General features: G+C 43.4%; 1 protein-coding gene across 4 annotated transcripts in view; it reads right to left on the bottom strand.

Moving 5' to 3' along the window:
* Nucleotides 1-12,692, bottom strand: part of DSE (dermatan sulfate epimerase) — a 150,238-nt gene that overhangs the window by 74,494 nt on the left and 63,052 nt on the right. Inside the window, exon 1 of one of the 4 annotated variants that reach the window (XM_025864599.2) lies at nucleotides 3,456-3,658. The exons of the other annotated variants lie outside the window; for them this stretch is intronic. The gene's annotated coding sequence lies outside the window, so the exon portion shown is untranslated. Of the gene's footprint in view, nucleotides 1-3,455; nucleotides 3,659-12,692 lie in introns of those variants that run through there. 4 annotated transcript variants of the gene reach the window in all.

Below are 12,692 nucleotides of genomic sequence, written 5' to 3'. Positions count from 1 at the left end.
CCACTCCAGCAACCCTCAGTTTGTTTCCTGAGATTAAGAATTCCTCATATCAGTGAGGTCATATGATACATGTCTTTCTCTGATTGACTTATTTCACTCAGCATAACACCCTCCAGTTCCATGCACATCGTTGCCAATGGCAAGATCTCATTCCTTTTGATGGCTGCAAAATATTCCATTGTATATATATACCACATCTTCTTTACCCATTCATCTGTCGATGGACATCTTGGCTCTTTCCACAGTTTGGCTATTGTGGACATTGCTGCTATAAACATCGGGGTGCACATGCCCCTTCAGATCCCTACATTTGTATCTTTAGGGTAAATACCCAGTAGTGCAATTGCTGGATCGTATGGTAGCTCTATTTTCAACTTTCTGAGGAAAATCCATACTGTTTTTCAGAGTGGTTGCACCAGCTTGCATTCCCACCGACAGTGTAAGGAGGGTTGAGTTTAATTTTTTTTAAAGATTTTATTTATTTGACAGAGAGCACAAGGGGGAGCAGCAGAGGAAGAGAGAGCCCCATGTGGGGGCTCAATCCCAGGACCTTGGGATCATGACCTGAGCCAAAGGCAGATGCTTAACCAACTGAGCTACCCAGGCACCCCCAGAGTTTAATTTTTAAAAGGGAATTTCCTATTAGAATTGGGCATTAGAGTTGGCAAGATAATTAGAAATTCATCCATTTCTAATTATCGCTGTCAGCAAATGGACACATGGATCAGTGCCTCAGGAATCTGGGATTTTAATCTCTAGTTCCTATTCTGCCACTAATTCACCAAATGAATTGCATGGGAAAACAGTTTCTCTTTTGGGTACTCTGGGCTTATACACTTGCCTAATTCCCATGTTGGGCACTGATTCTAGGTTTAGAGAATTTTATTGTGTCATCCAAACATCTGCTGGTAATTGGGTGACCCCCAACTAGAGGAAGACAGTGTAATTCCAAGATGAGGAAACCCTCAGGCATCAGTAACAAGAACTGTCCTGTCCTCTGCTTGGACACATTCTTTCAGAAGGCTGCAGCCCACTGAACCTCATCGAATGCCTTACCCACCCCTTCAGAATAGTAAAGGCCCAGCCCCCCTCAGTAAATGAAATACCAAAATCCACTATGATGTTGAAGTTCCCTCTACCACAGGCTCCTCACCTCCTCCAAGGCCTGTCACAAACACATTTCAGGCCAATAACACTATTTCTCTTTTTTGAGGGGGCGGGGGGCTGAAAAAACGATAAGAATACTTAACTATATTTTAGACTCAAACATGCTAATGGTTAAGTAATACATCATATACACTGCAATGACAAAATGCTGGTCTTTTACTAGTTTCTTTACCCCTTTTGAAAACTTAGATTACTGATACATTAAAACCCAAGTTTAAATATTTTATCCTTTATTCCTTTCCAATCATTTGCTGCAATCATAATACTGAATGGGAATAATGTAATTTCACACAACACAGTGTGAATCCGAGGCAGTACAAAAAAATACCAAAATAATCTACCACAAAGAACATGAAAATATGTATAAGTACTTTACTGCAGAATGCATTTTCACCTATGATCATAAATGCTTTTTCAGAGATTAAATAATCTTTAAAAAGAAGCACTGGGGAAGGTAGGTAGGACAGTATCTGTGAAGTTAAGAACTTTATGGATGACCATCAGGTCCCCTCGAGGCAGTACTGCAAGATAATTGGACCAGCCAGACCACAGATCTCATTTGAAAACCTGTATTAGCTTATTTGTGAACTAATTTTATAAATACTAAAGTTGATACTCACACAAAATGTTAGTCACTATAATAGTCCTGACCTCATGTGGCCAGCCTAGCTGACTTCCTACCAGTGTCTTCCCACACTAGTTCCCTAACCTCAGAGATGACTGTACGATCCATAGTTATTAACCTGAATGTAAAAATGTACTTTGCAGGCCACTGTCTTTATTAACCAAAAATTGAGGAAACTGACACTGACATGATATGCCAATAAATGGAAAATGACACTTCTCAGGCTCAAACCCTCAGGTGCTTCGTCTTTATATTTTCTCCCTACGTTGACAACTCCAGGAGAACTAGGGCAGTTTCTTACATACCTCTGTATACCTCCTCAATTACCAGTACTGTTTTGCACTTTTTGCTGTACCCACACAGAGGGGTCAACAGATGATAGAGGCATTAAATTTCATCTTTTCTCATTTTTACTAAAATACATCTAACCTACACACTTCATAAAAGGACTTGTGGGCCTATATGGTGACCTTAAAAGAAAATAGTTAACACATGATAGACAAATACTCAGATAATCCTGTAGTCTATTCTTCCAAGGGCATTAGATTTTTATGATCCCATTTTGGTGGTACTGTCTGAATACTCTACCAAAGAGTGCACATATATCATTTCAGAAGTTATCATTTATTGAGAAATTTTTTAAAAAGCTGAAGAAAAGGGAGTTCCTCAAAGATTAAATTGTCAAAAATGCTGAAAAGCCTGTTTTGAAACGATTTCTAAGTGAGAACGTCCATTCTCAAATTTAATGTCTCATTAATCACGACTAACGAAAAATATTTTAAAGAATTTTATTACACGAAGATCTCTAGAAACAAGAAGTGTCATTTCCCGACCTAAAGAATTTCAGGTAAACGAGGCTCCCCTCCTGCATTTAAGCAATGGAGTTGGTTTCAACCTTCAATGGCAGCCAGCCTAAGCGGAGGCTGCTGCCTCAAATGAGTGATGAAAACGAGAAAGTTCCCGGGTCACAGACTTAGCTCAGATTCCAGCCCCGACAGATCTCGAGCCCATGTGGCATTGCTTACAGAGCTTCCCAGCCTGTGAGTCAAGCGTCCCACCACCACCACCACCAGGAGCTGCCTGCGAGTGAGGTTTACCCACAATTTCTCCGAGTGTCGGCGGAGCCAAGCGACGATGGAATCCAGCATCTGGGGGAGGCTCGGGACGTGCTTGCCCGGCTTCCGCAGCCGCACGGAGGGGCTGCCAGCGCATAGAGGGGTCCGCACACACGACCATCACCACCCCCTCCCCAACTAGCGGGGCACGCAGGGAAAGAAGGGCGCGAGGCTGTGCCACCCGACCCGTCAGGGGGGAAGCGGGAGCCCCGCGGGCGGGCCGGGAGATCGCCGCGCGGCCGGCCAGAGCCGAGGCACCGAAAGCGATCTCCGGGACCTTACGGTGCGCCGACTCTGCGCCGGGCGCTCAAGGGGCGGGAAGGGGCTCGGAGCTGCGCCGGCAAGCCCACGGCTCGGGCTCCACGCCTCGCGCGCCCTCCAGCAGCCCAGCCACGCCGAGCCCGGGCGACCAGCCCGCGGCGCTCCGCGTCTTGCAGGGGACGTGGCTCTCCGCCTCCGCCGGCGTCCAGAGACCCGCCCGAGACCCCGGAAGAAAGCTGCGCCGCGCGGGGCCCAGAACAGCGCCCGCCGCGCGCCCCTCCGCTTACCGCTCCCCGCCGCGGCTTCGTCCTCTCGGGCGTCGTCTCCCCAGCTTCGGCCCAGGCTCCGGAGCCTCCTCTCGGACCCCTCACTCCAGGGCGCCCGGGCCCCCGGCGCCCTCAGAGCCGAGCCCTCAGCGCGCCCGCCGCGCCTTGGGTGCGGGTGGGCGCCGCGCCACGGGATGCGCCGCTGCAGCCTCGGGCGGCGCTACTGCGAGCGGGGCGGGCGGGTGGGTGAGGGGTGTGGGCGAAGGGGGGAGGAGGGCGGGACGCGGCCGGCGCTGAGGCTCGGTGGAGGGAGGAGGAAACCGCAACGTCACCAGAGCCCGGGGAGGCGAGAATGGGGAGGGGGAAACGGGGGACCCCCCCGACGCCGGACCCCGACCTCCCGCCCGCCCCGCCTTCTCCGCCGCCTCCTCCCCGGGGGCTCCCCGGTTCAGCGCTGCGTTCGGCCTTCCCCTCCACTGGGGCCCCACGCACCCTTCCCCTCCACGAACCCCTGCCTTGCCAGGCCTCTCTGGCTCCGAGTTGCTTTGGTTTCTAAGTGACCCACACTCTTCGGGTTCGACTCTGAAAGATACTTTTGGAGGCCCAGGAGGGGAGGAGCTGATGCTTCCGTACAGCCTGGGGAAGGAAATCGAGGAAAACGCTGAGAACCTCGCTCCCGAGGCTGTTGCCCACTCCCCTCCCCTTCTCCACAATAGTTACTCCTTTTCTCCTGCGTTCGATTGTACTCTCAGAGAGGAGGGAGGAAATCACCTACTTAGAAGCAGTTCTCCCCTTAACTGCACTAAGGAGATCACTAAATCCAAAAGCCCTGAATCCTGCAAACTCAACGGATTTTAATCATCAAAGGTAAAGGGGCCAGGGACAGAGCATTTGGTGTATGCGGCTTTCAAGAGGAAATTTCATTTATCTTGCCTAGGCCCGTGTAGGGAGAAGGGTGAGGGAGGAGAAGGGAGAGGAGACCTCTGATCCCTCAAGTTTTCCAGGTAGAGGATTTGCAACCTTAGTAGTCACAACCCCTTCGGAGAGATTTCCTCCCTTTTCTTAAAGCAGCCACTGCACGCAGCCTGGTCCATCCTGACTCCAGGGAGGTGTCCTATATGACCAGGCCATCACCTGAGGCCTGACTTCACCTCCCTCCCTGTTAGCGTGTAATAAAACCTACCAGAGCTAGAGGTACAAAAGTGACAGACGTTTACCCATTCATTAGAATTGGAGATGTTTTACCAGAGAGCAGAGTTTTTCTTCGTTTTGCTTCAAAGTGCTTTGTTGGAGTTCTAAAGGGCCACCTCCATGCATTTCCCTTGTCTTCAGAGGTTCTCAAGACCTTCCACCTTAGGCCACATTAGGAAAAAAATGTGGGTGTCTACTTTTTTGCTTCTCTTTTTCCAAAAAAATGCATTTGAAGAGAGAATTCCTTACAAACAGGTCAACAGGAAGTGGTTTTATTAAATTTTTTAAATGTTCACTCAGGTAAACCACTGACCTGTGGAGCAGAGGAGAAAGGGCTCTCTAATTTAGAACTGGCTTTAATCTGGTTTAAATCCCTATTTTGCAATTTATTTATTTATATATTTTTAAAAGATCTTATTTATTTGACAGAGAGAGCACAAGTAGGCAGAGCAGTAGGCAGAGAGAGAGAGGGAGAAGCAGGCTCTCCGCTGAGCAGGGATCCCGATGGGGGACTCGAGGGATCATGACCTGAGCCCAAGGCAGACGCTTAACAACTGAGCCACCCAGGCGCCCCCCTATTTTGCAATTTATTACTAGAGGCCTTGGGAAACTAACTGCAGAGTCTCAGTTCCCTCATTGGTAATGTAGAGATACAGTACCTCCATTGAATGGTTAGACAATAAAAATAGCTAATATTTGAGAGTTACTACATGCCAGACACTGTGCTAAGGGATTTCCATGTATTAATTCAATTATTAGGATTAATTGTGAAAGTGCCTAGCTATAGAAGGTAATCCAGAAGTGTTAATTTCCATTGATCTTCTCGAATTTGGAAGACACCTTAGAAAAAGCATCTGGTTTGATTTAACTTTTCAACAAGTAGGCATCTAGGTCAGTGATTTTCCAACCTAGAACAGTAAATCAGCAGAGGGACTTTGATAAAATACTTTTTAATAAGGGCCCCACACCAGACCAATAAATCAGAATCTCTAGGGCTAGAGTCTAAGCATTAGCATTTAAAGTCTCTTCCCAGGTGATCATAATGTGCAACAGGATTTAGAACTCTCCAAAGGTGACAGTACCCATTGTCATTTGCTGCCCTTCATCCCCAGTTTTGCCTTCAGTTGATCTAGAATCTGCTTTTGGATAACATCTACATCTTGAAAAAGCCCCGTATACAAAAGGCCTCAAAGATCAGCAACTTTGACCTCTGGAGTTTTCCAGGAAGCATCTGGCACCTTAATTCCACTGAAGAGTGCTTCAGTTTGTCTGGGTGCCTACCAACTCCATCAGCTTTTCTTCATCCTTTCTGAAAAGCTCTTAGAAGGCAGTTTCCTTTGCCATTGTCCCTCTTAGAATCTGACCCCAATAATAAACTCAAGGTTTTATCCAAATAACAGAGTAAAAAGATGTTTAATTGCTTTGTTCTAATTACTGTATTTTCTCAAGTAAATCCTGTGAGCTATTATGACAGCAGTATACCCTAATGACTCTTGGATTACAATCTCCTAAAACTCTGATGTAGTCAAGTCTTTTTCATAACTACTCCGAAACACACCTTCCCAGCCTACATTCATTCTAGTTGGGGTTCATCCCTTAACATGATTCTATTAAGTTTGATTGTGCTGTCACGCCTTTTCTTTTAGCTCGTTGACATGTTGAATATCACTGATATAATTAATTGAGTAATTCTACCTTCCAATTTTATGTCTTCTGCAAATTTGGTCTGTATGCCATGTCATCATTTAAGTCCTCATTCTCAGGCACTTTCCACTGCCAACTGACACTGAATTAGCACACTGTTTTTTTTCTTTTTTTTTTTTAATATTTTATTTATTTATTTGACACAGAGAGAGAGTTAGTGAGAGCAGAAACAAGCAGGGGGAATGGGAGAGGGAGAAGCAGGCTTCCCGCTGAGCGGGGAGCCCGATGCAGGGCTCGATCCCAGGACCCTGGGATCATGACCTGAGCCGAAGGCAGACCCTTAACCAACTGAGCCACCCAGGTGCCCCATGAATTAGCACACTGTTGATGAATAGTCTCATCAACGAAGGACTCACGTGTTACTTAGTCATATTTTCTTTTCTTGTCCCAGAGTAGCAGCTAAAATGCATGCGTACTTGGCATCTTTGTGGAAATTAGAAAAAGTTACGCACCCATACCCAGGCCAAGGGATTAGGAAAAAGCAACGTCTTCCTCCCAGATACAGCTTAAACAACAAATGTGTTGTCAATGAGATGTCCTTGCTCAAAAAAAGGAAATTATTTAGTGAATTCTTGTTAACCTCTGGATTTCTTCCTTTTCTAAGTACCCAGATATTACTGTAAGAATAGATTTATTGATTTTGCTCAGGATCTGTAAAAAGCCCTTTGTCTTGGTTTCAGGAGTCTAGGTGCTGCTTTTTTGAAAATTGGAACTCTACTTGTCCATCTCTGGTCTTTTAGTGTTCATCTCTCTCTATGCTGATTTGAGATATAGGTCCTTATTTGCAAACTCTCCTTGCTGAGATGTAAGTTTTGTAGATAAGAGAAGTTAAGCTTTAGAGAGCTAGGTTATTTTCTTCCAAATTCTTCACCTAAGTTTGCAATTAGCTCTTGCAAATTTCATTTTACTCTTTCAGTTGAAGGGTTATTTTTCATGATAAGGAAGAAAAAAGGAATGAGTTCTGTTTTGTCATCTATTTATCTCAAATAGAAGCATCCCTTCTATGCTCTTTTGGTCTGAACAAAACGAAAAAATATGTATGTATATATAAATAAAACAAACTCTCTCTCTATATATATAGTTGTCCTTCTGGTTTATTCTTGGCTCTAGCCTAATGGACCCCAATTTTATAGGGCTGTTAAAAGTGCATGGTTTCTGTTCTCTTGTTTAATTCATTAAACTCAAATTTGCCCTTTAGGTTTTACTAACCAGCCAGTTGGTCCATGACTGTACAACTGCCTCCATCTTTGAAATGCTTTTTTTCTTTCTCTCCCTCTGGCCAAATAGTCTATTTGTAAAACTGCTTTACCCTACACCTAAAAGATTCATCCTTGAATCACTGAAGAGGTATGATCATTTTGGTTTGCTCAAGCCTGATTTTGCTTGAGTTGTACTTACTCAGTGATAGTCTTCAGTTTCCCTTCCATTTCTGAGCATTCAGCCCTGCTCAGACATCCATCACAGGCTTCTCCAGCCCCCCTGACTCAGACCCACAGCCTCCCTGACTTGTCTAGCACCGACTGGCCCCTCTCCGTTGCCCAGACTGTTCTGTTGCTATTGCTTCATCTCCAGATGACTCAAGCTTTCTGAACTTAGTTTTCATCATTAAAACAAAAGAAAACATTTACCTATATTATTAATCATAATTGAATTGTAACCTCTCCATTCTCAGTCACAATTTAAGGCTTTTATATATAATTCTTTTTCAGGTACATATTTCCTGGCCTTACAGTCTTCTAACAGATCAAGTATGCCAGGCACTGATGTCAGCATTACTATGCTCATTTGACTGAAAACAGGCTCAGAAGGGTGAAGTGAATTTCCCAAGGTATAAGTGGCTCAGACCACATAGGATTGATTACGTTTTCTGATATCAAATCCAGGCTCTTTCCACTAAATCACGTGGTCTATACTAACTTCATCTCTAAAACCCCCACTTTCAGTTTGAGTGTCCTCAGGTGGAAGTTATTCTCCATTCTCAATTGACTTTTGAAATAGATGCTTTTTATATCACTCACTGATTTATTTTTTTTTTAAAGATTTTATTTATTTGACAGAGACAGAGTACAAGCCGGGGGAGGGGCAGAGGGAGAAGCAGGCTCCCCACTGAGCAGGGAGCCCGATGCGGGGCTCGATCCCAGGACCCTGGGCTCATGACCTGAGCCGAAGGCAGACGCTTAATGACTGAGCCACCCAGGCGCCCCCACTCACTGATTTATTTTAAAACTACCCAAGGTGGGGGTGCCTGGGTGGCTCATTGTGTTAAGCATCTGACTCTTGATTTTGGCTCAGGTCATGATCTCAGGGCCCTGAAGGTCGTGAGATGGAGCTCTGTGTTGGGCTCCGCACTGGGCGTGGAGCCTGCTTAAGATTCTCTCTCTCCCTCTTCCTCTGCCACTTCCCTCTGTCTCCCCCTCTCGAGAAAACAAAACAAAATAAAATAAACTATCCAAGGTGTCCCATACACCTACGAAGTGACAGCACTATTCTCTGAAATTAAACAAATGATTATTGATATTTCCAACCTGAATGACTGATACTGTTTGTTCTTTTGAGTCATGAAAGGAACCGAGAGTAGTTTGAGCATATTTAATATTAATATTAATATTTTTCTTAAATGTGGCTTTTGAGAACTGTAAAGAACTATCAACATCACTGAGGAGTTAAGAAATGGATGTTCATTGGGGTGCCTGGGTGGCTCAGTCGTTGGGCATCTGCCTTCGGCTCAAGGCATGATCCCGGGGTCCTGGGATCGAGCCCCACATCTGGCTCCCTGCTCAGCGGGAAGCCTGCTTCTCCCTCTCCCACTCCCCCTGCTTGTGTTGCCTCTCTCACTGTGACTCTCTCTGTCAAATGTATAAATAAAAACATCTTAAAAAAATAAAAATTAAATAAAAATTTTTAAAAAAGATGGATGTTCATTGAGGTGTGATTTAATTAAGTGATTCCTTATAACAGGCGCTTGGATAGTACTTAATCCTCGTCTTTTTACCAAATTCTGGCTTCTTCCAGAAAAGTGCAGTTAAGGAAGAATTGCCTTAAGAAGATTCTGAGGACAAGTTCATGGCCCAGGAATCTGATTGTCCAATGTCCATGTCCTATTACGGTGTGTTATTCCAAGAAATAGCCCAACTTCTGTCTTCATGCACCCCACTCACTCACAATGCTGCTAAAAGTAGTTGAGATTAGGCCAGGTTTGTATTAGTCTGGAAGCCAAGCCTTATGGGACTTTATGCTAATGTATTTAGGAGGATAAGGAGTTGCTTTGGCAATATTCTGTAGTAGTAATCCTAATCCCATATTAGCATCACCTGGGGGGAGTACCTAAAACACAGCAATGCTTAGGCTCACTCTCAGAAATTCTGATTTAATTATTTCTGGAATGAGTTTCGGCATCCCATATATTGTTAAAGATACCAGATGGTTCCAGTGTGCAGCCATAGTTAGAACCAATGGTCCATAGTATTAGAACAATCTAGGGAGCTTTCAGAGCTTCTGGTGGCCAGCTTCTGGCGGCCTATGCCAATCAAAGCATATGACTGGGGTGTTTAAAGCCCTGCAACTCCAATATACAGAAAGTTTGGGAACCAACATTCTGTAGGAGTGTTACTAAATGGGCACTTGAACCAAATGAAGCATTAGATTTAGGTAATATGTTAATTTATCATGTTTGTACTGGTTTAATAATTATATACAATATTGTGAAGATTGCTTTTCATTTACACCAGTTCACTAATATATTTATTTTTAAGTACTATTGTTGGATATGCAGTTTGGGGAAGTAATACTTTATTTTAGTATTAGGTGAACTAGTGAAGTTGTTTCAGTAGTTAATGTTTCACTTCAAATTTTTGCTGCACAAGTATTATAAATAATAAATTACAATGAAACATTTAACAGCTAGGCTACTCAGGACTTTTTCTTCTGCCAATGAGATCAACTGTATTAAGCAAAGAAAATCTTGGCTGTTTTGCATTGATACTGTCTTTTAGATGATCTTTTGGAGGATAGGAATAACTGCTAGTTTGCTAATGTTAAACCTAAGTATGTAACCCAGTGACATTTTTCTAAACTAGCTCCAAAGAATACAGATTGCTTTTTCTGTGTTCTGGCTTTTATGATTTTTATAAATAATTCCATTTTGGGGTGGCCGTTTTTGCTCTTCGTGGCCAAATGGAAAACACTGGTGTTTTTAAAAATGCTAAAAAGGAAAAAAAAAAAGAAATGCTAAAGCAGCAAAATATAAAAACTCAACTACAGTCTAACAGAAAAACAGGGTTTCTTAGAAGCACTTCTCATCTATGCAAGAAAGAAGAAAGAAGAAACCTTGGAATAATCATATGCCAACCCTTTCATTTTCCTATGAAACTGAGGTTAGCCTAGGTGGTGATTGCCAGTTCCTCCTGCTAATTACTGGTAGAGACGGGAAGACTGGGTCCTAGCTACATGTTCTTTTTCCCACTTCTCCATGCTGCATCATTGACCAAAAAAGTCTAACTAACTTCTCCTTTTGAAGGTCTCATATTTTACATGAACTGTGGTAATTTACTTAAAAATGTAAATCTGCATTCTTTCCATTAACAAAATATCAATGCGTAAGGAGAAGTAAGCTTTATTTTTGGAGGAAATCAAATGCCTACTCAAAATGTAAATTGATGGCACCCTTCATTTAGCATTGTTAAACTCCATAGTAAATGCTACATATAATTTTCCATGTGGGCAAAGTATGCTCATCACTACATATTTAACAATTGCCACCTAACCAAGCTCCTGTCCTTGAGGTGAAATCCTCAATAAACTTTTACCTTCCTTGAGTCATTTATCCTCATTATACCTGGGATTTTTAAGGCGTTCAAAAGTTTCAACAAATTTTTACATTTTTATTGCATGAATCAATTTTCTACGTTTCCTGCTATTTGCAAAAAGGATAATACTAGGGAACCTGGGTGGCTCAGTCGGTTAAGTGACTGCCTTCAGCTCAGGTCTTGATCCCAGAGTCTTGGGATCGAATCCCACATCAGGCTCCCTGCTCAGCCGGGAGTCTGCTTCTCCCTCTCTTTCTGCCTCTGCCCCTCCTCCCCACTTGTGCTCTCTCTCTCTCACATAAATAAATAATCTTTAAATAAAAAAAAACCGGATAATGCTAGATGGCAGTGTTTCTATTCATAGTGGGCATGATACTATTACAGTGTGAAGATCAGCCACACGCATGCACATATATACATATAAATGTGTGTGTTTGTGTATAATCTCACTTCATGATCAGTCATTAAGCATGTGACAACAAATAGCAACAATTATGGAGCAGACCTAGAACACAGAATACAATATTCTTGGATTGTACTACAGTGAAAAAGCGACTTAAAGTGAATCTACCTGAATCAAACAAATTAATGTTGTTTGGGGAGAAATGAATGGGTCAATCCTAGAAATGGAGAGTGCTGGGTTCTAGGACTAAATCTTTCACATACTAGTGTGTGGCCCCAGGAGAATTTTTTTCTCCTCCTATAAATTTGGAAAATTCAGCAATAGCATACATGATAACTAGGGCAAACCACTTAACCTCCTTGAGTCTCAGTGTCCTTAGCTGTAAGTTGAAGCAATTGGCCTTGATCGGTGGTTCTCAGTCCTGGTTATACATCAACATCACCCGGGAAACATTAAAAAATAATGATGCCCAGCATTTACCCTCAGACAAATTGAAACAGAATTCCTGGGGGATGTGGCTTAGGCTAGTGTACTCAGAATGCGGTCTATGGACCACCAGCATCAGCATTACTTGGCATATTAGTCAGCTTGGGCTGCCACAACAAAATACCATACACTGAGTGTCTTACACAACAGAAATTTATTTCTCACAATAGTGGAGGCTAGAAAGTCCAAGATCAAGGTGCTGGCAAATTCGATTTCTGGGGGCGCTCTCTTCCTGTTTTCTCACTGTGTCCTCACATAACCTCTCCTTAGGCATGCATGTGTAGAAAGAGAAGGATCTTTCTTTCTTTCTTCTTATAAGGCCACCCGTCCTACAGGATTATGACCCCACCTTTATGACCTCAAGTAACTTTACCTCCTGAAAGCCCTACTTTAACATATGAATGGGGGCGGGGTTCCGTTCAGTCCTTACAGTTTGGGATTTTGAAACCCTTCAGACTCAAACTCGGATGTATTGAATCAGATCTTCTGGAAGTAAAGACCAAGAATCCATGTTGTAACAAATTTTATAGGTGGTTCTTATGTACAAATTTGAGGATCACTGGCCTAGGCCACTTACTGTTACACTAGGCTGCCCACTGCAATATAGTGTACATAATCTAGATAATGTACATCAAAAGGAAAGTGATAGGATAGGTCTATTTTGTAGTT

The sequence above is a fragment of the Callorhinus ursinus genome, unplaced genomic scaffold, assembly GCF_003265705.2.
Source record: "Callorhinus ursinus isolate GAN/ISIS: 27379988/994484 unplaced genomic scaffold, GSC_fseal_2.0 scaffold6, whole genome shotgun sequence".
NCBI classification, from domain to species: Eukaryota; Metazoa; Chordata; class Mammalia; order Carnivora; family Otariidae; genus Callorhinus; species Callorhinus ursinus.
The sequence above is the reverse complement of the archived record's forward strand: the minus strand, read 5'-3'. Positions and strand labels throughout refer to the sequence as shown.